At 51.8% G+C, this 26,788-nt stretch overlaps 1 long non-coding RNA gene across 2 annotated transcripts; it reads left to right on the top strand.

Moving 5' to 3' along the window:
• Window positions 1–228: 228 nt before the first annotated feature.
• Window positions 229–26,271, top strand: LOC144722605 (uncharacterized). 2 transcript variants are annotated; one of them, XR_013586069.1, is made up of 3 exons: window positions 229–534; window positions 22,823–23,067; window positions 25,946–26,271. It is a non-coding gene; the product is annotated as an uncharacterized LOC144722605 (long non-coding RNA). The 2 variants fall into 2 exon arrangements; XR_013586068.1 differs by having other exon boundaries at window positions 22,823–23,063; window positions 25,946–26,266.
• Window positions 26,272–26,788: the final 517 nt, after the last annotated feature.

Raw genomic sequence — 26,788 nt, forward strand, 5'->3', positions numbered from 1 at the left:
TCTTTCATCAATGTGTAGTGACCTGGAATGAGTCACTGGAGCGCGTGCCTTTGGGAGATTTGTCGACAATATTATTAGAGGTAACAGCCCGTTCTACCAGTTCCACCTGTGGGCAAGGCACGGAGTAATCTGGGGGATCCAGAGGGGTGCGGGGGGGCGGAGCCTGGCCACGCTGGTATGTATATAAGGCGAGCTCCAACTTACTGTTGGTGCTACTGCGATCTGGAATGGACCTCGCCGAGCCTCGTCGTGGTGATCGGTTTGTTATCCCTTGCCCCGAGCAGGCACTCTGGCTGACAGGCCAGTGGCTGCTTTGCCACTTTTTTTATTTTCCAACCGGAATGGCGATCAGCCGGGCTGCCGAGGTGACCAAGTACGACCGACCCCTTACGACGACTGCTGAGGCAGGGGATGCTGAGGTGCGGCTGCCTAGAACGGAGGTCGGTGGAGGAGAGCGAGGCGCAGGCGTCGACCTCGATTGAGAGGAGGCGGGCTCTGGAGGAAGCCTGGAGGCGATGGGCAAGGCAAGCAGAGGTACTGGTGTGGAGGGAGGTGGCCTCTGCCAGCCTGAGTGGGGAGGCAGAGGAGCAGGTGGACCTTGCAGGCCGGCAGGTGCATAGTGCCCAGAGCATGGATGATGAGGGAAGGCCCGGACCTGTGGGTTCAGGAAGACCCCAGGTACCTGCAGGGTGGTGGCGCGGTGGGACCAGTGAATTTCGCAACGGTCCACGCCAAGAGACACAACTGTCTGGATGGTATTCAGAGAAGGTGTGCCGGACGATGTCACCATTGATCGCGCGAGTTTCGTGAGGACTGTGGTGGTAAGGATATTGCAGGTGGACCCTAGGGACTTGTTCTGTCTGATAGCCCTGCCAGGCGGCCGGGCCTTTGTCAGTTTCAGGACGAACAACCTGCTACAAGACTTCATGATGCGGTTTGAAGAAAAAGCTGGTGAGAGGCCGCCATCTTTATTCAAGTTGCAACTTTCCTCTGAGCTTGACACTAAGATAATAACGTTTTTTTTGTACAAGAAAGCTCTGCCGGATCCCGATGTGGGAGTCTGGTTGTGACACCATTTGCCTACTGCTGTCGGGGTGCAAACGGCTCCAGGACTCGCTGGGTATTTGGACGTGCACCAGACAGTGGCGGGTAAGATTGAGAACGGTGGAAGGGGCCCTGCAGAACATCCCAAACGCCTTGAATATCGGGGGCAGTAGAGGCTATCTGGTTTATACGGGGCAGCCCAAGCTTTGGAGGAAATGTGGGGGCAGAGGACACCTGGCCTCGGCATGCGAAGTATGGGTCCGTTACGCTGCAAGGTACAGGATCACGTAATGGAGGACTCTAGTGCCCTGGCACAGTGCACCCTTTGTGGTGGTGGAGTTCACCTTGCATAGAAATTGTCCAGAGTCCTATGCAAACATGGTCCGGGTGCACATGGAGCGGGAGACAGAGGGGGGGGCGGGGGAGAGGTGACGAAGGCAGAGCCGCAACGGGCACCGAACAGCCGGACAACGGATGGAGGGGTGGCCGGGCAGGGAACGCCATTGCAGGAAGCGGGAGGAGGGGGAAATGTCAACAGAAGAGAACACCCATGAGCCAACAGCCGGAGGGCCATGGAGACCATGGGGAGGTGAAGGCCCCTGGCCCTACCGTGGCCGACTGGGTGGGGGAGGTCGAGGCAAGGTGAGGACGAGAAGGAGCTGCAGGGGATGGAGGATGGGAGTGGGACTTTGGAGAGTGAAGAAAAGAAAGCGGAGGGTGTCAAGGTCCTGTGTGGTCTAAAACCGGCCGGCCTTTCACTGGACGCGGATGTGGCAGGTGTGGTGAGCTAGGATGGCTAAAGGAGAAAATTGCCTCGACAGTGGAGAAGCAAGCAGCACCAGTCGTTTTGGGGGCTTGGGTCAAGGTGGTGTAGGAAGGAAACAAGTGCACAAGATTTTTCTTAAAGACGTAGGAAAACATAACGTAGCCAGGGAGCTGGTAAGCCCCGACCGGGGAAAATTGACAACTACAGACACAATAGTGGAGGTGGCGCGGGACTATTATGAGGACCTATACAGGAGTAAGGTGTCAGAGGCCAGGGCAAAGGAATCCCCCTTCTGGGAGGTACACCAGGGGATCACAGATCCCGGAGGGATAAATGTAGTGGGGGGGGGGGGGGGGGCTAGAGGCTGTGATGGGACAATGCAGGCATAAAACGCCGGGCTCGGACGGGATTCCAGATAAATTGTATACTACGTTCTGGAACACGGTTAAACCCGATCTATTGAGTTTATACAGGGGAATTTTGGAGGATGTCCTAGTGCTGTAAACCATGAGGGGGGTAATTGCCCTCTATAAAGGGAAGGGGGGAACGCAATGACCTGATGAACCTGGTGCCTCATCTCTTTACTGAACTCGAACTATAAAATCTTGACTAGGACTTGCGGCACGTTTGGGGAAAGTAGTAGGAGAGTCGGCAGATCAAACATGTGCAATCCCGGGCAGATGGATAACCTGGTCTTGATAAGGGAGGTTTTAGAAACTACAATAGAGGGGTGGACCCCTAGGGCTCCTGGGCCTAGATCAGGAGAAGGCTTTCAACTGCCTCTCACGACTACCAGTTTGTGGTGCTGGAGAGAATGGGGTGGGAAGGTGGTTTGGTAGGCTGGGTGAGGCAGCTGTACAATAATCTCGCAGCCAGGTTGCTGATTAACGAAGTACTCAGAGTTGCCCGTTGAGTAGGGAGTGTGACAAGTATGCCCTATGTCCCCAGTTTTGTTCGTGATGTGCATGGAACCTTTCGCCCAGGCCCTTAAAAAATTAACCCGTAAAAACAAAGTTTTTCACTAAATCCTTTATATGCGTGGCGGCTAGAGTCCTCTCGTCCTCTGGCTTGAGATGGCTGCTACCTATGGGTCGGATGATTGCCTGCCACCATTAAGCAATTGGTAATTAAATATTTTAAAAAAATCCTAAAAAGTGTAAAATTTTGGAGAAAAAAAATTCACGAAAATAAATTGTCACGCACAAAGAATCTGTGTGCAAAATGTCAGCTCTATTGGATCACGGGAAGTGGGTTAAAAAACGACCGAAAGATTTGCACAGTCGTAAGCGCAGAAGCAAACTTAATATAAAGGATTTTAAAATGGCCGAAAGGTTAGGAGAATGCATATCCCGGGAAGTGGGGAACAGGGGAATGTGCAAATGTACATGGACGACATAGTGACAATCTGTAAAGATGTCCTTGGTCTGGGAAGTTATGGAGCTCGCAAACCTCTTCCACCTGGCCTCCGAATGCAAGGTGAATATAGAGATGAGCGAGTTTATGACCTTTGGCGATCCCAGGCTTTTCAAGGGCTTCCCACCAGTGATAAAACTGCTGGAAGAAGGAATATAGATCCTAGGGGTCACTTTTTACCGAGAGGATTCTGCAGAGCAGAATTGGTAAGAGTTAATGGTCCGGCTGGCCAAATGGGCTATCGGGTGCCTCACAAATAGAGGGGAGGATTTTACTGGTAGGAACGAAGTGGACCAGCCTACAAAAGATTGTCCGTCCGTCCGTCCGATGTCCGATTACGTGTAGCAACGTCGCCCCCTACTAAAAACACTTGACATGACCCTACAAAAACCTTTAGACTCAGTGAGGCTTTCCTGGCTAAACACGTGTAACATTCCCTGAGATGGCTTTTAATTAAAACTTTGAAATTAAAAAATAACTCGCAGCGGCCTAAAGCCTACAGCTAGGCCTAAAGCCTAGAACTACGCCTCAAAGTCTCCCTTCGTATCGTACCCCCGCGTGTGTGAAAGGTAGTTAATGTTTAACAATGTTACATTCCCTGATGTTTTAAAATAGAAACATTTACATTTAAAGCTTTTGCATTAATAATTAAAACATTTAAATTATACATTAATAATTTAAACATTTAAATTAAAAATTAACTCGCAGCGGCCTACAGCTAGGCCTAAAGCCTAGAACTAGGCCTCAAAATCTCCCTTCAGATCGTCCGATTAGGTGTAGCAACATCGCCCCTACTGCAAACACTTGGCAGGACCCTACAAAAACCTTTAGACTCTGTGAGGCTTTCCTGGCTAAACAAGTGTAACATTCCCTTATAATTCCCTGAGATAGTTTTTTATGTAAAACATTTCAATTACAAATGTACTCACAGCGGCCTACAGCCTAGAACTAGGCCTCAAACTCTCCCTTCGTATCGTACCCCCCCGCGTGTGTGAAAGGGAGTTAATGTTTAACAATGTTACAATCCCTGATGTTTTTAAATAGAAACATTTAAATTAAAAGCTTTTACGTAAAAATAAACTCCCTAACCCCCCATCGTCGGTGGGTCTCCAGCCTAGAGCCAGGCCTGGGAATCTCTACCCTGCTAGGGGTGTATTGGGCGGGGCTACAGCGGTAGGGGGCGGGGCTACGCAGGGCTGGGCGGGGCTACGGCGGCAGGGGGCGTGGCCACGAGGTGCAGGGCGGGGTTGGGGCGGGGTTACGGCGGTAAGGGGGCGGGGCCACGAGCTGCGGGCGGGGACACAGAGATGGGGCGGGGCCATGGGTGGCCGGGGCCACAGGTGGCCGGGGCGGGGTTACGCGGGTGGAGGGCGGGGCCATGGGAGCGGGGCCACGGGGGGGCGGGGTCAAGTGGTGTGAGGCGGAGCTTAGCGCGATGGAGGGAGGGGCCGTTGGCAAAAAGGCCCGGAGTCTACAGTCGAGAATACAGTACCGGGGGCGAGAAGGCAGGGCTAATAGTCATAGGGACGTGGCTTACCCCAAGAGGTTAAGACCATGGGGGCGGAGTGTGGGAGGGGCAGAGCAGAAAGGAAGTAGAGATACGTCACGTGAGGGCTGCGTTAACCAATCGTGTCTCGCGTTATCGGTTCCCGCGCGTGTCGTGATTTGTCGGATGAAACAAGCACGTGGAGTCCAGCGGACCAATCGCGAGGTGTCTTGCTGGGGGTGGGGGGGGTCGGTTCACTCGCGCTGCCATTGGATGCGGGCACGTGGTTGGTTGTCCTAAGAATGAATTGCTGGGGACGTCAAATTTATTTAAATGCGAATTTAGCGTTGCTAAAACAATCGCTGCGTGTAATTCATGCAGTGAGGGGAAAAACTGTTAAAATTTCTAATATAATAAAATATCTCGCAAGCCATTGACCGTTGCTAGGAGACCCAACGACCAATGAGCGCGAGCCTCACTGCGGTGACGTCACGCCACAACCTCACCGGTTAACTTTTTTCGGTGAAGTCACGTACATAGAAGAAATAATACCGAGTGAACCTGCCTACTACTACGGAGTTAACCAGCCTACAATATATTATACTGTCCGTCCATCCGATGTCCGAATTGGGTGTTATGACGGAGGCAGAAGCCATGCAGCGGCAGGCCAATACCGAGGCCTGCAACACCGGCCGAGCCGTCTTGACGGAGGAGGCAAAAAGCAAGCAGCGGCAGGCCAATACCGCCGCCCGCGCCGCCGCCCGAGCTGTCTTGACCAAGGAGGCAGAAGCCATGCAGCGGCAGGCCAATACTGAGGCCCGCAACGCTGGCCGAGCTGTCTTGACGAAGGAGGCAGAGGCCATGCAGCGGCAGGCCAATACCGAGGCCCGCAACGCCGGCCGAGCTGTCTTGACAAAGGAGCCAGAAGCCATGCAGCAGCAGGCCAATACCGAGACCCGCAACGCCGCCCGAGCCGTCTTGACGGAGGAGGCAAAAACCAAGCAGCGGCAGACCAATACCACCGCCCGCGCCGCCGCCCGAGCTGTCTTGACGAACGACGCAGAAGCCATGCAGCGGCAGGCCAATACCGACGCCCGCGCCGCCTGCCGAGCTGTCTTGACGAAGGAGGCAGAAGCCATTCAGCGGCAGGACAACACCGAGGCCCGCAATGCCGCCCGAGTAGCCCAGTCCGATGAGAAGATAAGGGACGCAAACGACAGGACAACACGGCTAAGCGTCGCAGCGCTAGGGGGAAGGCCTTTCGGTGACCAGAAAGGACATCCAAAAACAACAGAACACCTCCAAACGTGGCATGTCTCGCACCATTCAAACCCAGGCGATACGTTGTGCCGGGGATGAGCGGCTGATGAGGCTCGCATCGACTATTGTCGAAAAAATAACGATCGAACAGGCTGACATCGATGTCCTTGCTCAAGGTCAGAATTACACAAAGCACTCTATTTGGGTCTGGCCTACTTTCACCTTTGCTCCGTCGACCCGAACGGCCACGTGTTCAACGACGAAACGTTATTTGGCGACCAGTCTGGCGCAACATGCGAGCGTATTCAACTATTGGTGCGCCTGTGTCCAAGGATGACGCCATGCGTTGTCAAAAGAGTGCGGCCACTCACGATCCGTCAGGCGCCATTGCCGTGTGTGCCTCTTGCAACGAAATTATCTTTCCTGGCGAGAACGCGCCTGTCCAGCTCGATATCGTGGGGCTGCATGATGGGTTCCATTTGACATTGCAGCAGATGCAGCAACTCGACAGCATGCCAGCGGATGTTGTTTTTGCGCATGTTTCCGTTCTGCGGTGGAATCGACGCTGCTACCACTTGAAGCCTGACTTGGTTTATGACATTCATGCGATCACTCTGTGCATGACATGCTCTGCCAACCCATTGTCTCATGAGTACAGCATTGCTTCCGGAAATGACTACGGCCGCCAATCGGCGATGCCGCACCTCAATGCGACGATCTTGAGCGCAGTTGTGCCTGTGCGCAACTTTAACATAAACGTTTTGGTGCGCCCACATCACTCGACGGGACGTAGTATTTGCTTTCCAAGTGACGGTACAGTTGAAGTCGCGAAAACGCTTCCTGTTGACGTCAAGCGCCGTCCACACATCACATTCCTTGGCCCTCGTGATCAGTGGCGCAAAATCTGTGGCAAGTTTCGTGCTTTGTACGATATCGATGTCCACGGGGCTTGCGCATGGCTTCGGGTTTGGAAACAGCTGCAGCACCCATCGTTTGTGGATGTCACTGTGGACTTACTCGACATCAACGCAGTCGAAGCTGATGGAACTTGGGGCGCTCATCGAAGATGAGGCAATTGCTTACGATGAAAAGGGTGTGGCCGACATGAGCAACGAGCTGGACCGCGAAGATGAGGCAATGCCCGTCCTCGACGACAAGGCACCAGTCGTACTAGTACACTCTGCTGTTTTTCAGACCCAAACCCTCGTACCTCTTGGTCGAAATCTGGTGCTGGATGCTTTGGTGCAAATCGTGCAGCCTGACGACGCCCCGTCTGCGAAACCTCCCCGAGAAAAGATCAGGCGTGTTGTTGCCGTGTCGCGGTGCGGAACACCGCTTGTGGAGTGGGACGAAAACGACGAGATATTGATGGGGGCATTTCCCACGCTCTTCATGCTGGGCAAAGGTGTGCCCAAAGGACCAATGACCGTGAGCTTTCATCGGCACCTAGGCCGATTCTATGATGGACGCTTTGAGGACCCTCTTTGGATTTCTACAGCGTTCAACCAAAAGCAACGACACGCCTGTATTCGCAAAGCGGCTTCCATTGGAACGAAAAATTCTAAGACGCTCGAGACCTCGCAAATCTGCAATCCTTTCCTGAGACTCTTGCTCGGGCTCGAGACAACCTGTTGACTCGGGAGGCGAAAGTCCTGAACTCCAAAATATGCAAAGTTCTCTCGATGGTGGGATCCACTGTCCCCTTCAGCCCATTTGAGCGTGCGCAACGCATCCGAAACTGCTGTCTATGCGCTATCGTTATGGCGTTGGGCTCCATTTCATCACTTTGGCACCCCCCGAGTTCAAGGATTTGACAACATTGCGCGTGGCGATCTTGCGAGACAAGCACTGGAATGCATCGGTTCAAAAATTGCAGCAAGAAGGAACTTCTCGATCGGACTTGCCCAATGATGTGACCTACGGTCCTGGTGGTCGACTACGTCTGACGGGTCAGAATTCCATGCTGGTCGCACTTTCCTTCCTGCGAAAACAGCAGGTTCTTTTGCATGACGTTATCCGTTGCCCTGCTACGGCAACAACTCGCGTCAGTCGCAACTACACACCGTGAGCGTGGAGCTTATGGCGTCGTCTTGGCTTTCAACGCCATTGTGGAGCCACAGTTGGGTGGCCACTGGCATTGGCACATGACGCTCTACTCCTCCTGCCTAGAACCTTCGCTACTCACTCAGCTTGCAGCCGCGCCTGACAACCTGAAAGACGCAGCTGCGGCGTATCTTGCGAGCACATCATGCACGCACGTGTCTTTGGCCACCCACGACTGGTTACGTGAGTTCGAGGCACACGGTCCCAAAACCTCGTGCTGCCGAAATTGCAGTGCCTCCTGCCTCGGACTATGAAGCCTTCATTGAAGTCGCCAAGCGCAAAGCGATCCTCGCAGGATGGCACAGCCATGGGTTCACGTGTGAGAAAGGAAAACGTGGCAAATATATGTGCAGACTGAGCATGGGACGCAGAGTGGACGATCGTCCTAGCGGTCCTCTTCTCACGATGCACGAAGACCTCAGCAAGGGCATCCGATGCGACATCGAGGGCCGCGAAATTGACGCCGCAACGATTCCGTTCCTCGAACGGCCATTGAACCACCTCAATGGCGTCCTGCTGCGGCCTCATTTACAGGGACCGATTGTTTGGGAGTTGCACCGTCCAGAGCAAGACTCTATGTTTGTTGAAACTAACATCATCGCAACCAACCTGCTCGGGTGCCACAACAACTCCTCGATTATCAGTGGTCAAGACGCGGGCGAGGCTGTCAAAGAATACGAAGCTTCCTACATGACAAAAGGAACAGCTGAACTGCGGCAGGCAACGTCGTTCCTGCTTGCCGCAGTCGATGAAATTCACGCCCATCCAAGTCGAGCAGACGACAGTGGTACGAAACGGTGGACCGGCAAACATTTAGCTACTCGCACTGTGAACGATTTCTCGGGCGGAGCACAATGGTCTCTACCCTTGATGGCCTACGCACTTTTGGGACACACGTCTCACATCACCAGTGAGTCTTTCCGATACGTCTTTGCCAACGAGAACGTTGCCTACATTGCTCATTGCCTCAAGGCAAAGGACGATGTGCAAGTCGATGCGTCACAGTCGACTGAGGTGCGCAATGACCACCTTCACGCCGAGGCGTGCTTGGACGAGCTCATCGCATCGGTTGACTGCAACGAGAAGACCGCGGATTTCTATGGGGGTACTGCGGCTTGCGTCATTGGGCAAGCGATATTTTTTTTTTTTTTGCAAGCAGAGTCGTACGCACACCGAGGCCAACACTTTCAAGCTTTTTCACAGCTCAAATTCGAGTGCATCGTTGAGCTAGTACCGAAAAGGAAGCCTGGGGAAGAGTACTCTGGCCGTGGGCGCCCTTCGCGCAGAACCTTTCCTCTTGGCAGCGGCCACAAGCTGTTTGATCACTATGACGGCGTCATCCGGACGAAAATGAAGACAGCGATGCTAGTTGGATCACACCCACCACTATTTCCCAGAAACAAGCCTGACGAGGATTCAGCGCAGCTCCGGTGGTACAAAGACATGGACGAGCTCTCCAAATACGTCATGGCTCTGCTCACACCAAGGGGGGTCTATAACATGGCTGCGACTATGGATCATTGCAGCGATGGACTATGTCAGCTTTTCAACGATTGGAACTGCAGCACTGCATCGCTTGTAAATCGACAGCGCCTGCGATACATCCAAAACATCGAAGCAGCCGCAGCGAAGTCGCATAGAGTCGTTGGCGCGAGCGCAATGCCGATTGGTGGGCAAACCTTCGTCACTCGAGCACAGTCAATTGCTCCTTGGGTTCTGGTGAGATCCTACCGGACGACGCAGAGGCAATGGGTCGCATAAGCCACAGAGCTTCAAGGACTTACAAATACGGCTTCAGCAGGTGACAACAAAATGGATGCTGCGCACAAGACACTGCGGGACAACTGCTTCGCCCTTCATGGCTCATTGAGCTCTTTGTGCCCACATGCAGCAGCTTCATGTGTCCCGGATTCTTCTATCGTGTACCAAGACCATCATTCTGCCACCAGCACTGCCCCCAATCTTTTGGTGATATGCAAATCAATCCACAGCATGACAATTTCGGATGCCACTGCCACGGGGTCGGATTCATTGCTCGGTGGGAATGGACCTTCCGCGGATACCAACTCGTTGCATGCTTCACCACCCGTCGCCCGCAGTCCTTTAACCGAGGCGCAGCTCGCGATTGTAAAATGCATCATGGACGACGCCGGCCAGAAGCTGTCTCATGCACGCCGGTGGTGGAACTGGAAAGTCGTTCATCATCAACCATTTGCAGCGCGAGCACGAGCATAACAACAAAGTCCAGGTCAACTGCTGCCCGACCGGCGTGGGGGCCATAAAGCTTCCCAACGGACGCACATTCCACATGGTCTTCAAGGCGCACCAGCCTAATTTAACTGTGGGACAGAAAATGGATGCTATTGCGAGGTCTTTGGGTGGCAACCGTCTCGCACTAGTGTGTATTGACGAAGTCGGCATGTTTCCTGCTAACTATCTCGTTCTCATGGACACCCGCCTCAGATCGATCTATGACCGAGTGTTGCCATTTGGCGGCATCTCTATCCTTCTCGGTGGCGATTTTGTGCAGCTACCGGTGGCGGGAGCTGGTCAAGATTTGTATTGCGCCATGTACCGAAACGCAAACGGCGACTCTGCCCAGGCTCGCAGTCTTTTTGCCCAATTTCGCGTCTTCGACATCGCCCAGCAAATGCGAGCTGCAAAGACCCGGGTCATCAAAAGCTGTTGGAGCTTTTTCGGGCACTCCCTCTGAATTACCCCCTTGGATCGTGATGGTCGAAAGACATGTCGTCCTATAAGCCCATGACGGACCCATTGCTTCAAGCTCTTACGCGTGCACTGATGACGGTTGAGGTGGCCCAAAGCGTTGAATGGACAACGAACTCTGTGGTCCTAATGACAAGTAACACCGATCGGAGCGTCATAAACGGGGCAATGGCTGCTATCTTCGTGGCGTCCAACAATACTCCAGTGCTACATTGGCGTCGACAGCTCAAGCTCGAAATACCCAATGCTCTAGCGGTGTTGCTGTACAACGCGAACGCATATCCGGAGCTTTTTGACTACTTTGTGTTCGATGCACCGGGTCAAATCCTTTGCAACGAAAATGTCAACGTCAAATATGGCATAGCAAATGGCACAACATGCCGATATGGGTCGAGACTGAACACGCTGCTCTTGGTGCCATAAAAGCGCGTACAGACGGGCAAGTCATTGACTTACATTTCGCATCGGACTACATTGTAGTTAAAGTCCAAACCACGTCCATTGGATCGTGGCCAACACACCTAAACCTCTCTTGCGACAAATCGGTCCTGCATATCCCCATTGGACTAATCCAGCGATCCCAAAAGCATTCCCTCCGCATGGGCAAGAACCTACGAGTCGAGTATTGAGCCCATGCATGTACCTTGGCCTTCGCCCTCACTGCATGGAAAGCTCAAGGTGACACGTGCCCGCGCGTCATAGCCCACCTGGAAAGCAGTCCCAATGCGCCATCATTGACCTACGAGCTTCTTTACGTAATGTTCTCGTGGGTGCAATCGTCGGAAACTTTTTGATGCATGTGTAGAGTTACTACACTACACATGCCACTGTCTCTCGGTTTTCAACCTAAACGTCTTTCTAAACTGCGACCGAATCTTTTTGCAACATGGTGGCGAATGGACATCGCAGAGGACGGGTATTGGCGTTCAAGGGACTATGCAAACAGAACTCGCAAACCCGCGACGCCCAATAGCAGTTATGGCCCGTATTCAAGGCAAACGGACATCTACGGGTGTCAATGCACAACTGCCGATCACGCGTCCTGTCAAGCCCGCTCGAACAGATGTAACGCGACCCCCAAAACCTACTCAGCGCTACAACGTTTCCATGCTCGAAAACCCCAAGTGTGACTTGACTACCGAGAACAATCGGCACAAGATGGCAACATCTCGCACTGTTGCAAACCCCAACATCGTCTATGTTGACGCCCTGGAAATCGACACGGCTCAAACACATCTCTTTACGCACTTTGGAGTACCTGTGTACAAATCAACTAAACGTTCATTGGTGCCAGGCGCTTGGCTCACGAGTGCTGCTGTTGAGCTTTTGATGCACTGCGCTATTTCAGGACCAACGCCAGACTATCGCCGTCATCTCACCCGACATTTATGCGACCTATTCCCAGGGTCCTACGAATTGGCCACGTCAAATCTTGGAGAACGACCGACGTGCTATTCGATGCCAGCACGGGTTTGGTGACCTTTTCACTCGCCACCTGTGGTTGATGCCTATTTGCAAGGATGGCAACCACTGGCAAACTCTTCTGCTTTGTTAACCCTGGACGTCCAGACGCGTGGGTTACTTTGCTTGACTCGAAGAGCCGAGACGGAAAGCCAAACAACGCTATGCCACTCGTCACATTTGCCAACATCTTTCTGGCCGTGCTCCTGGCAAATCACGCTGGACAGCTGCAGCCTGCCCAAAACGTTGTGTGCCGTGTCCCGTTGCAAGCAAACGGATACGACTGTGGTATTTTTGCTCTTCTCAACACCAAACATTGCGTCCAAAAATGCTGCTTCACTTGTGGGATTGCACCCACCTCTTGGCCCCCTCGACTTCACTGGGTGGTACACGCCAAACGACGGCGCTGCATATCGTGCAGATTGTTACTACTCGCGTTGTCTGCTCCAAGCTGCACTCACGTAGGTACATACTTTTGCAATACTCTTATTTTTTCCACAACGGTTACTACTACTTTATTGTTTCCTATGTTCCACTAAGTCTACGTTTCCATCCACTTAGTGGCGGCCATTTTTTGCCATTTCATTTTATTATAGCCATTCATTTGTTCCTTCCTACCAGCCCACCCAGCAGGGTCCTGTTAGTGTTGAAAGAAGTCATGCCAGCACTGAATTACTTGGCTTGTATTTTTCGATTTAAAGCTTTCATGACTGCAGGGATTTATCTTCTTGGTTCTTTTGGTAAAGTCACGTAGAAGTGAAATAATACAGGTAGGAACAACAAGTTCCACACTGCCCACCAGGGATTATTTGTCTGTCGTGCATACACGGAATTCCGCCCGCCCATGCACCTCCCCACCAAGCTATGCCGCGATTTGTTAACGATGTCGGGGAGGGTGGGGGGGAAGGGTAAACATGCCCACTCATCCAACTGCCCCCCCCCCCCCCCCCAAACGCTGCGCTCTTCAACCAAGTTTCTACCTGCCCACTCCGAAGGAACGTGTTTTAAAATACAATTCTCACGACGTTTCAGCCACAATGCAAGCAGCCATCCTCAGGTGAAGAACCGGGCTGTCGGAAAGACAGCATCCAAGGGACGCTACTTGGCTTGTGTTACTGCTGGGCGAGCAGATAACTAAAAAAATAATTGAAACGATATTTTTCAGGTTCATCTGCAGGAGGGCAGAATGGACCGAAGTGTCGAGAACAGTGGGAGAGGCGCCCCATGTGTGCAACACATTGCACTTATTATTTTCGAAAGGGCCCCAGGGGAAGGCAATATAGAATGACATGGCTCCTGCAGAGCCTGGAGATGGCCTCATTACCACGAGGCATACCCCTTTCCTGGCCGCAGGGATGGTTGAATGCGGTGATTGACAGCTATCAGAATACGGGCTGGCCTGGAAACGGGAGACATGGAGACCGAAAGAAGTACTTGCTGAGATGGACAAGAGGGAAACCTTCATGGTGGTACCAGGTGTACGGGGCAACATACACTGCCAAATCTGGAAAAAATGTTTTATCAGAAGCCCTTATGAGGAGGCAATGTGACCTGTCCTGGCTGGCCGCCTGGGACAGATTAGAACGTAAAAGATTTATGTTCTCCCATCACATGGCCAGAACCACCAAATGCCCGAGGGGATGTGGCTCGAATGAGAGTTCGGTGCACGTCCTTGTGCAATGCCCCTTCGCACAGGAGGTGTGGGAGTTGAGCAGGCCGCTGCTATCTAGCTTTTGTTCGGTTAAAGCAATGGTGCCAAATGTGATTTGGGGACTTCAGGCTTGAGGAAACTGGACCCAAACATGGGCTATTATTGAAGCCATGGAAGTCGAAAATGATGGAGGTTATCTGGAGATTACGTGGGCGGGAGATGAAAGCTACTGTATGTCACTGCTAGAGATATGCTACTTGGCAAGAAGGCTAATTGAAGGTGGTGGTGGCCTTTAATCCCCCCCCCCCCATGTGTGGAACCCATTGAGAGAAGCCGAGCCTGAGAATACCCTCTGACACGGAGAAGGGTCGTATAAGTGTTTGTTACGGCGGACGCAGTCCTATCTTGTTACTATCTCAAAATTATGGGACACGTTCATTTATTAAGTATAGCCTTGTGAGCCATTCGGCTCTTGAATCGGGTGCAACCGCAACAAACAAAAAACATGAACAAGAAAACATCTTAATGTGACTATGTGCAAACTGAAAATCCAGGAAAAGAAAAGCCAAAAATTCCAGAAAAAAAGCACTGTACACCAACGCTGTGTGCAAAAATCCCAGTGGGATGCAAGTCGAACAACAACCACAAGACAACTTGGATTAAGGCCATCGGTCTAACTCCGTACTACAACAAACATGGCCAAACCAAAAAACGTACCATTCTTTCTTTTCCTGTTTTTTTTTTAACTGGGACATGTGGGGCTGTGGTGAAGTTGTTTTTGTTCTTCCGGTGACATGTTAAGAGCCCTTGCGTGGGTTGTGGTTTAAGCTCTTGTTTCTGCCAGCCGGCAACAGACTGTTCAAAGCTGAGAAATTAATACATTTAAAATAGCCATCGTTGTGATCGTCTTTTCTCCCTTGCGCCGAGCTGTCAGGCCAATGGCCCCTTTGCCACTTTTTTTCAACATGCATGGAGATCGGCCAAGCTGCCGAGACGAGCGAGGACAATCAACCCCCGTCGACTGCTGAGGTGGATATGGTCGCCACTCGTCAACTGGGAGGACAGAGGTCAATGTAGGAGGGCGATGCAGCGCAGGTGTCAACCTCGACTGGGAGGAGGTGGGCTGCAGAAGACGCCTGGAGGAAATGGACAAGGAACGCTGAGGTACCAGCATGGAGGGAGGTGGTCTCTGCCAGACCGAGCAAGGATGCTACAGAAACTGGGGCCTTTGCTGGCCAACAGGCGCAAGGTGATCAGAGTGAGACCATAAAGGCAGATGCTAGACCAGTAGAGGCAGAACAACAGGAACGCGTGGTGCGGTGGACCGGGGGTGAGTTTCACGCCGGTCCATGCCAGGAGACACAACTGCATCTGAGAGGCGCCTTTTAAAGAGGTGCCAGAGGAAGTGACCATGGGCCACCCGAGTTTTGTGGACCGTGGTGGTAGGGATGCTAGAAATTGAGCCAATGGACCTGTTTTGTTTAATAGCATATGCTGGGCAGCAGGGCTTTTGTGAGCTTTAAGACGAGCAACTTATTGCAGCATTTCCTAACTCTGTTTTGAGGAAAAGGCAGGCGAGAGTCCTCTGTCGCTGTTTAAACTACAACTCTTGTCAGAACTGGATACGAAACTGGTGACCGTCTTGCTGTATACTGAGGTGCTATGGATTACGATGTAAAGGTGTGTGGTTGCAACAACACTGCCATTTGTCGGGTTGCAAGTGGGTCCAAGACTCGATAAGCATCTGGACAGATGCCGGGCAGTGGCAGGTGAGGTTGAGAGTGGTGGACGGGGTTCTGCAGAATATCCCAAGTGCCCTTAATATTGGTGGTAGTAGGGGCTACGTCGTGTACGAAGGACAACCCAAACTCTGCAGGAGGTGCGGGCGAAGAGGCCACTGGGCAGTGGCATGTGAGGCGCGAATGTGCTACTGCCGCAAAGCACTGGACCACGTAATGGAAGAGTGCAGAGTCCCTGCGCAATGTAATCTTTTTGGGCGCAAGGATCATCTCTTGGAACTGCCTGAAATCGTCCAAATATGGGCCAGGCACATACGAACCAAACAACTGAGGGAGAGGACAAGAATGACTGAGGCTGGGTCGGAACATGCACAGGGCAACTGATGGCCTATGTGGAGAGATGACTGGACTGAACACCACTGCTGGATGAGAGGCAGGGGGAGGCGTCTGAGGATGCAAGCATCCGTGAGCCAGCGGGAGGCTGGCCCGTAGGTCAATGAGATGAAGGAAGTGGCCCCTGAACCAACCATGGCTGAATGGGCGGAGGAGGTGGAGGGGTGCAACAGACGAAAGGTGGTGTCGTTCGAGAGGGCAGCAAAGAGGAAGCGGAGGACACCGAGTGCCCCATCAAAACTGTTCCTTTGCATGGCCCTCCGCTGTCCGACTCCTCAACAGACCCGGCGACATCTGAAGAAATAACAGCAAATATGAACCAATGGGAGGGGGTTTTCCCTGCAACCCACGAGTACTGAATGCCTGCCAGACCTGGTCGACCAAGAACTTCATCATTGCTGGATGACGTTTCTGAGCCAGACTAGACACTCCTGATCATGGAGCTCTCCATTGCATCGGTCAATGAGGAATCTGGGATGCGGCCAGACGTGGAGTAGTGGTGCATTGTTTGCGAACCTAGAAGACACTCGTTGGTTCTTTCGGAAAAGTCACGAAGGCAGACAAATTAAACTAATAAAAATAATCTCATGGCGTTTCGATCACAACACAAGCGGTCATCCTCGGGTGGAAAAAATTATCGCGCAGTGGAACTGCTGAACCAGCGAGCTCTGTTACAACAAGGTTATATATGTGGCGATGGGCTCGCAACCTTGAAGACATTTATTTCATGCAGAAATGCCACCTGCTGTACTCTCGGCTGGGCAAAGCTGTTTGAGTTCTGGGAGGAACACTGCTTCTGGTCTAGGAGCAACGCCAATAACACCTGGGGTAATCCTCATCCTGGGACATAGAAGCGTCGAGGTATAGGAGAACCCAGGAAGTGGTCCCTGGCCGTCTTCAATATGTAGACGCCACATGATGGAACAGCAGATCGTCTAACGTCTACGCCCCCACATGGCATACTGAGCGAGTAGAACTGTGGGATAATATAGCTGCCCTGCTGGCTATGTGGTGGAATGTCATCTTGGATGGGTCATTTCAACTGCCCGTGCTGCCAACATCCAGGAGTCTGAAGATAGGCCCCTTTTTCTAGAAAACTCGGTGGTTTGGTCAAGGACTTTGATTTAATTTACATGTTTCGGTTGCTGCACCCGACATGCCCGGGTTTTACTTGGACCAGTAGTTCAGGATCTTCGCATTCAAGAATAGATTTTCTTTTTGTCTCTGCTAATGTTAACGCGGTGTATGTGGAGACTGAACCATTTTTCTTTTTCAGACCACAAGCTGATTGCGGCAAGGTTTGGAATACCGGGTGGACTAAGGTTGGGGAAAGGGATTTGGAGGATGAACGCGAGTCTCTTAGCAGATGAGAAGGTGATGAGGGTTTTTGTCAAACGATATGAGGAATGGAGAAGCCTGCAGTGCTGTTTTGGCACCATGGCATAGTGGACAGAAATGGTTAAGAGCTGGATCAAGGGTTTTTCAGGCACACGTAAAGGAAAGTGTTAAGAATTAGTTGAGGGGTCTTAATGTTCAGTTAGAAAGTGTATAGTTTGGAATTAGGTTTCCCTGTGAACGAGGTAAGGCAACTAAAGGATAAAATAGACCTTATTGCTGGAAAAACGGGCTGTGCAGCTCGTTTTTAGGGCACGGGTTAAGGCAGTGGAGGGGGGAAGCGCACGCGCTTTTTTTTAAAAAAAGTGCAGGAAGGCTGGGCACAATACAGGAGCTTGTCAGCCCAAGCCTGGGCAGACTGATACAGACAGAGTGCATTGAGGCTGCATGAGAATACTATGCATAACTGTATGGAAGTAAGACGTCGGAGACAAGAGCCTGAGATTTCTTCCTTGGAGGTTAAGCAGAAGATCAAGGCTCTTGAGATGAATAAGCAAATTCAGATGGAGGAGCTGGACGAGGCAGTAAGAGGTCTACGTTGGCACCATGCTAGGGCAGGATGGAATATCGCCTGAATTCTATTGCAAATTCTGGTACGCCAAGCATGACTTGCTGCATTTGTACAGAAGTCTTGGTGGAGGGTTCCACTGCCAGAGCCCATGAGGGGATGGGTAATATCCCTTGTATATAAGGAATGGGGCCTGCAGCGACCTTGGGAGCTGACGCCCAATCACCCTGTTTAAATAAGGATTATAAGATCTTAGCCAAATCCATCGCGGCGGGTTCATCTACAGGTGCGATGGCCACCATTACACGTGTGGAGGGAAGCGCGCAGTTGGACGCCACCATTATAGGTGGTGCGGGATGCGCTGACGGAGTACGCCATTTTACAAGAACCGCGTGGTGTGCAAGACACGGCGGCCGCCGCTAAGGTTGTGCAGAGGGTAACTGATCGTACTTGACTTCAAGTTAAAAAATTCGTCATGGCAGGCAGTGACTGGAGCGCCTTCACTTGGCGATTTGAGGTGGCTTTCCATTCGGTACATTGGACGGAGGAGGATGCGCTGGTCGCTCTGCCAATTGTTTTGGACGACGACGCTCCTGTGGTCTTCAGAACCATTCCTGCTGAGAAAAAGTCCACTCTTCGGAGTGCTTATGCTAAGATGGAGGACGTATACCGGCCGCTTTCCGACACGCGATGCAAATTTCTTCAACGTAGGCATGGGGAATCCGAGACGCCTCTCACCTATCTTAGCGCGCTGTTGGTGTTAGCAGGTGCTGCGTACCCTGGCGTGAATCTGGAGGTTCTCGACTCGCTCATGGAACGAATGTTGGGACTGGCTAGAGACATGGGGGTGGTCTTACCTGTGTGACGATGACATCCAAACGTCTCGGTGGGCGGCCAGTTGTCTTCAGGCCCACGATAATCTGCAGCATTGGTCTCAGATGGCGGCGTCGACAGGGGACCCCAGCTGCGACGGGGAACCGAAGGGATGGTCGACGAGCAAAGGTGGTGGTGCTGTCCGGTGATGCATCTTCGGTGGGGGACGTTGCTACTGCGGTTCCGCCGTAGTATCGGACAATGGGAAGCTGCACACCGTCGATAGAGCTGGAGACCATTTCAACGTGGGCACTAGGTGGAGAGGCCGCCTTTGGCCTGTTTCCGCTGCGGCCAGCCAGGGCACGTGGCGAGGGAATGCCAGAATCGCCCTCTGACACTGACTGCTGCTCTGGCGCCTGCTGCCCCTCCAGCTCAACCTCAATATCAACAGGCGAATTGGCCCATTTTACAACCTCAGACATTTCAAAAATTCGGTTCACTCGCTCTCGGCATAACCCACACGTTGGCACCGGGCACCAGGGTTCGTTTGTGCAGGGGTGGCCTAGCTCGGACAGTGGAGGAATTTGGTGCATCACGTGGTCGTGGCGGCTGCGGATTCTTTGTCGGGTTCCATGCAGGGAGTGGAGGTATGTCTTGGTGGATATGGGAGCCTCGGCTACCATTATTTTGGACGTTATATTTCAATTGTCGATTCCAGCTCGTCAAATACGCCCTGTTAATGATGTGTAGCGGTAAATGGTGGGCGCATGGGCATCATTGGTCCTGTGGATGCCCGCATCATTGGCGAAGTGGCTGTGTTTGGGCCTGTCCTGATCTCGAGGTCGCTAGTGGTCCCCTGCCTTTTTGGGTACAGATTTCCTTAAGAGCATGCCCATCAAATTCCTTGTTGACCAGGGTTGTTTGGAAATGCCGTCGGGTCAATTTTTTTTTTCCCATCGTCGCAACGACATTTGGCAGCATGCGTCATGGTACAAGCCCATGTTGCGATTAAAATCCCGACGGGATCCCTGATGCTTGTACCGCTATGCTATTGTAAGGAAATTTAAAAGTGGTGATTCGACGGTTGGGGTCCTTTTTGACCCCGTCAAAATTTGGTGACTCGTGGACTCGTGCTAGTTGGTGCACAGATGATCCTTCGCTCTGACCAGGCCCCGTTTTTGCAAGTGCTTAATGGGGGCCTGGATGTGGTGGTGGTTTAGGTGGGTACGGTGTTGGCTCAAGCCACCACCGCGTTTTGTGAACATGATGCTGTTACGCCGCAGACTGTTGTGGGTGCTATTTATCACTTTGGGGTCGTAGATGAGATGTCGGCTGAAGCTCTGTCTGGAGAATTCGCAGTCGTCTTCTGAGCAATGGAATGACTTGCGGGTTGCTCTTGTACGAATTCTCCGTTTTCAGTAACAATGAATTTTATATCAGTCGGACCTCCGTTGCATCACCGTATCGACACGGGAGGCCGGCCCTATTTGTGAGAACTCATACCGTTTTAGCCCAGTGGAAAAAGAACGTGTACAACGGGCGGTTGACGACGTGTTGGCTGCCGATATTATTTCTCCATCTAATAGCCCTTGGCGCGCCCGTCGTGCTTGATAAGAAGGACAGTAGTCTCAGATTTTGTATTGACTTCCATAAGTTGAACAAGTTTCTGGTGGACGCGTGCCCACTCCCACACATGGACGACTTCCTGGATGCCTTTTCCGGTGCGCGGTTTTTATCTCCTCTCGATTTGTCTTCGGGGTTTTGGTAACTTCCCCTTGACGAGTCATCGAAGCCTAAAACCATGTTCCGCACGCCCCAGGGAATCTTTCGGTTTAATTGCCTTCCGATGGACTTGAATTCGGCTCCGGCCACCTTTCAACCACTCGTGGAACACGTCTTGACTGGCCTGCAGTGGGACTCTTGTCTCATTTATTTGGACATTATTGTGCTCGGCCGCACTTTTGACGAACATCTCCGTCTGCGTTCTATTTTTGCTAGGATTCGCTCAGCCAATCTGAAATTTAAGCCAGCGAAATGTCATTTCTTGCAAAATCCAGTACGCTGTTTGGGTCACATTGATAACACTGAGAGCATCACCACGGATCCGGAAAAAAACTACCTGTTTGCGCAATTGTGATTGTGCGCAGTTTCATTGGGTTTGCGTCGTACGACTGCCGTAGGTTCGTGCCGCAATTTTCTACAGTCACCAAACCCTTGCATGATTTGACTGATAAGAATCAAAGGTTCCTGTGGGGTCCGGAGGAAGATGCTGTGTTTTTAGCCCTTCGTGAACGGCTGTCGGACACCCCCACCCTCGAGTATCCCGATTTTTTTTTCCTTGCCATTTATCCTGGACACTGACGCCAGTGACACCGGCATAGGCACCGTTTTTTTTCTCCAAGTTAAAAACAGGGTTGAGAAGGTGGTTGCATACGGCAGCTGTGTCCTCCCCCATGGAATACCGTTAATGTGTCACTCATGGAATTATTGGCAATGTGTATTTTATCCGACAATACAGACCTTACCTCTACGGCTGTTGTTTGTCTGGATCACGCGGCCCTCCAGTATTCCCTGAAGGTCGAACAACCTTCTGGCCAACTTTCGCATTGGCTTAATCTTGCAGGAATTCTCGTTCCACGTGACATATCGGAAGGGTGCTCGACATTGTAACGCAAATCCCTTGTCCTGGTTGCCTCAATCGCCTCCTACATGTTTGTTGGGGGTGGACCATTAGTTGACTCTTTGTGTTGCAGTCAGCTGCTGTTATGTCTGCGGTTGCTGGTTCGGAACCCACTGGGCCGGCTTGCGCCAGTTGATAGCATGTTACAGCTTGCACGCTCTGCTTGGGTGCACAAGCAGTTGAATGACGATTCCTTAGGGGTCTTGCGGGGTCACGTGGAAAATGCATGGGAAACTATCGCGTCAGATGATGGGCCCCTATTGAGCTTTCATGACGGCTTTTTGATGTGGAGAGAGGACATGTTGGATCGCTGGCAGCTTGTCGTCCCCACCGCTCTCTGGGGTAACTTGGTTCGCTTGCTGCACGAGGATAAGCTGTTGCACCTTGGTTTCCAGAAGTCCCTTAACACTGCAGCATGACTTAATGGCCGGGGATGACATCCGATGTTTCCAGATGGAAGCAGTCCCATCCGCCGCTGCAATCTATTTCGGTTTCGCGTATCAACAAATTGGTGGCGCTCTATCCTCGGGCCCTTTCTGGCCACTCCATGAGGGAATACGTTTATTTTGGTGGTGGTTGAATATTTTTCCCTATGGCTTGGCCACTGCCTGACCAGTCAGCGGCCTGCATTGCGGAGACATTTTTGTACGGTTATGTGATGGACAATGGAGCCCCGGAGAAATTGCTCACTGACCAGGGGCGCAATTTCTCATCTAAATTGCTGCGTGAGGTTTGCGACGCTTTGGGTACTAGGAAAATAAGGACATCGCCGTACCACCCACGGATTGATGGGATAGTGGAGCACCTGAATAGAACTTTGACCTCCATGCTTTGTCAGGCGGTCGACGCTTGGCAGACAGATTGGGATTTGCATGTGCCAAGTGTACTCACAGCATATAGAATGACCCCCCCCATACTTCCATGGGGTTTTCACCGTTTTTTCTTATGTATGGGAGGGAGAATGTGCCCCCTAATAGATGCCCAATTGGGGTGGTCGCTGGATAAAGGGAAGTCCATCTTGTCAGAGCATGTGCAAATTTCCCTACAACGCATTTTTACGGCTCGAGGCGGCCAGAGTTGATGCTGCCAAAACACAGGCATGCAATGAACGTAATATGGGGAAGCGGGCTCACATGTTGCCGTGGTCCATCGGCGACAAAGCATGGTTGCATTGCCCCCAGGTGCTGGATAGTCCATCTCCTAAGTTACATAAGCCCTGGCAAGGACCCGTGGAAGTGGTCGAGGTGAAACAGCCACAATGTGTGTGTTCCCGGTTGGGCTTTCGCCAGTGGCTCGTCCATCCTTTTGCAGTTGAAGCCGTTTGTCCCTCTGTATTGTATCTTCATCTCCAACAATTGGCCTGCCGGTGTCTGTGTCCAACAGGCCGGGGATGGTGCGTTCAGAGGGCATGGGTTGGAAGGACTATCGTGCCATCCACAGCATCCAGGCCTATGACCATGGATGGGGCTCAGGACCTTGCCGAGATCGAGGATACGCCTGCTGCTGAGCCTGCTGCTCCTGTGCTGCAGACCGTGCCCCTGGTCAATCCAGTGGTTGGGGTACCGCCCGAGCAGGAGGCCGTCCCCGTGGACCGACCAGCGTCGCGGACTCAGTCCAAATGCTTGTAGGTCTGTTGATCCTTGCTCTCAAGTTACTCGAATGACTGAGTGTCTAGGGTTGTTGCGTTTTTGTTCCCTTCCTCCGTCATGCCCCTTACAGTGAGGGGAAAAAAGTATTTGATCCCCTGCTGATTTTGTACGTTTGCCCACTGAAAAAGAAATGATCAGTCTATAATTTTAATGGTAGGTTTATTTGAACAGTGAGAGACAGAATAACAACAACAAAATCGAGAACGCACGTCAAAAATGTTATAAATTGATTTGCATTTTAATGAGGGAAATAAGTATTTGACCCCTCTGCAAAATATGACTTAGTACTTGGTGGCAAAACCCTTGTTGGCAATCACAGAGGTCAGACGTTTTTTGCAGTTGGCCACCAGGTTTGCACATATCTCAGGAGGGATTTTGTCCCACTCCTCTTTGCAGATTTTCTCCAAGTCATTAAGGTTTCGAGGCTGATGTTTGGCAACTTGAACCTTCAGCTCCCTCCACAGATTTTCTATGGGATTAAGGTCTGGAGACTGGCTAGGCCACTCCAGGACCATAATGTGCTTCTTCTTGAGGCCACTCCTTTGTTGCCTTGGCCGTGTGTTTGGATCATTGCTGGAATACCCATCCACGACCCAATTTTCAATGCCCTGGGTGAGGGAAGGAGGTTCTCACCGAAAGATTTGACGGTACATGGCCCCGTTCATCGTCCCTTTGATGCGGTGAAGTTATCCTGTCCCATTAGCAGAAAAACACCCCCAAAGCATAATGTTTCCACCTCCATGTTTGACGGTGGTAATGGTGTTCTTGGGGTCATAGGCAGCATTCCTACTCCAAACACGGCAAGTTGAGTTAATGCCAAACAGCTCCATTTTGGTCTCATCTGACCACAACACTTTCACCCAGTTGTCCTCTGAATCATTCAGATGTTCATTGGCAAACTTCAAACGGGCATGTATATGTGCTTTCTTGAGCAGGGGGACCTTGCGGGCGCTGCAGGATTTCAGTCCTTCACGGTGTAGTGTGTTACCAACTGTTTTCTTGGTGACCATGGTCCCAGCTGCCTTGAGATCATTGACAAGATCCTCCCGTGTAGTTCTCGGCTGATTCCTCACCGTTCTCATGATCATTGCAACTCCACGCGGTGAGATCTTGCATGGAGCCCCAGGCCGAGGGAGATTGACAGTTCTTTTGTGTTTCTTCCATTTGCGAATAATCGCACCAACTGTTGTCACCTTCTAGATTTGAAGCTTTCGTGACTGCAAGGAATCATCTTCTTAGGTTTTTTCGGTAAAGTCACGTAGAAAGTAAAATAAAATAAAAACAAATCACGACGTTTCGGAGGCAACACAAGTCTCCGTCATCAGGTGGGACCGTCACAGCCAGATTAGCTGTATCAAGTGAGGCAATGATTCAAGATGTAATCCCTTAAAGGCGAGTTGAGGGGGGAGGGAGAGGGAGGGGGGAGCTCAGACTATGGTAGCCAATGAAAGGAACGTATCGGGAGGGAGGGGGGGCGAGGCCAAAAGGGTGGGCGATGGACGTGGAAGCGCTTGTGCGCAAGCGGCCAATTACTGCACACGCCAACACAATGGAGCGATTGTGCGTAAGCGGCCAGCCACTGCACCCGCCAACACAATGGGCAGAGAGGAGGAGGGGAGGTCTAATACACATGATAGACAAAAGAACGAAAATGATGATGGGTACAAACTTAGGGGGAGCTCATCAGACTATGGTAGCCAATGAATGGAACGTATCGGGAGGGGGGGGGCGGGGGGGGGCGAGGCCAAAAGGGGGTGGGCGACGGACGTGGAAGCGCTTGTGCGCAAGCGGCCAATTACTGCAACCGCCAACACAATGGAGAGAGAGGGGGAGGGGGGGTCTGATACACATGATAGACAAAAGAACGAAAATGTCCATGTTTATACCAATGCTGGCTGAACAATGAAGAGAGTACTGTTAAAATAACTGGGGATGTTAACACTCGGTAAAGTATTTTCACTGTTTTACTGTACTTTACCGAGTGTTAACATCCCCAGTTATTTTAACAGTACTCTCTTCATTGTTCAGCCAGCTTTGGTATAAACATGGACATTTTCGTTGTTTTGTCTATCATGTGTATCAGACCCCCCCTCCCCCTCTCTCTCCATTGTGTTGGCGGTTGCAGTAATTGGCCGCTTGCGCACAAGCGCTTCCACGTCCGTCGCCCACCCTTTTGGCCTCGCTCCCCCCCCGCCCCCCCCCTCCCTCCCGATACGTTCCATTCATTGGCTACCATAGTCTGATGAGCTCCCCCTAAGTTTGTACCCATCATCATTTTCGTTCTTTTGTCTATCATGTGTATTAGACCTCCCCTCCTCCTCTCTGCCCATTGTGTTGGCGGGTGCAGTGGCTGGCCGCTTACGCACAATCGCTCCATTGTGTTGGCGTGTGCAGTAATTGGCCGCTTGCGCACAAGCGCTTCCACGTCCATCGCCCACCCTTTTGGCCTCGCCCCCCCTCCCTCCCGATACGTTCCTTTCATTGGCTACCATAGTCTGAGCTCCCCCCTCCCTCTCCCTCCCCCCTCAACTCGCCTTTAAGGGATTACATCTTGAATCATTGCCTCACTTGATACAGCTAATCTGGCTGTGACGGTCCCACCTGATGACGGAGACTTGTGTTGCCTCCGAAACGTCGTGATTTTTGTTTTTATTTTATTTTACTTTCTACGTGACTTTACCGAAAAAACCTAAGAAGATGTTGTCACCTTCTCACCAAGCTGCTTGGCGATGGTCTTGTAGCCCATTCCAGCCTTGTGGAGGTCTACAATCTTGTCGCTGACATCCTTTGAGAGCTCTTTAGTCTTGGCCATGGTGAAGAGTTTGGAATCTGATTGATTGATTGCTTCTGTGAACAGGTGTCTTTTATACAGGTGAAGTATTGGAAAATGACGGCAGGAAACTCCTTGACGGGAACACACTTCTTTTATTAAATCTTGACTTGTAACGATACAACGCGTGGCCTCTCTTCTTCACAATGCGGTCACCATACAACGGTACAACTCGTGACCTCTTCTCTCCGCCCTACGCTTCTCTTGACTCTCGTAGATTCTGTGCTGCTGGCTCTCTGTGCCTCGTGTAGACTCCGCGCCTCGGCTACACTCTTCTCTCGTCTCGTGTAGACTCTGCGCCTCTGCTACACTCTTCACTCGTCGCGTGTAGACCTTACGCCTCTGCTACACTCTTTACTCGTCTGGTGTAGACTTTACATCTCTCTCTGGCTACACCGTATGCATACTCGGCTCGTGTAGACCTTTCTCTCTCCCTGGCTACACACTATACATCGCTCAGCTCGTGTAGACCTTTCTCTCTCTCTGGCTACACACTATACATTACTCAGCTCGTGTAGACCGTTCTCTCTCTCTGGCTACACACTTATACCTTACTCTCCTCTCCTCTCCATTACTCTCCTCTCCGGGCTCTATCTCTGCACCTTCGTCTTCATTCTTAGATGGTTCCACTACTGCCCCCTACTCCTCTGTGCATCACCTTGTATATCTCTTCTTCCCGGGAGACGGAGCGGATGCGGACCTCAACGTCGGCACCGCTCCTCAGTTACCCAATCACCACGCGCTATCTCCACGATCCGTTTTCGCCCAGCGCGCGTTTCCACTCCCCGACCAATCACACCGCGCTGCCACCCGATCACTCCCTCTCAGCGCGTCACCGGCACACAGCCAATCAGCAGCACTACCCCCACC

The sequence above is a fragment of the Lampetra planeri genome, chromosome 15, assembly GCF_965212315.1.
Source record: "Lampetra planeri chromosome 15, kcLamPlan1.2.h2, whole genome shotgun sequence".
In the NCBI taxonomy this organism is placed as follows: Eukaryota; Metazoa; Chordata; class Hyperoartia; order Petromyzontiformes; family Petromyzontidae; genus Lampetra; species Lampetra planeri.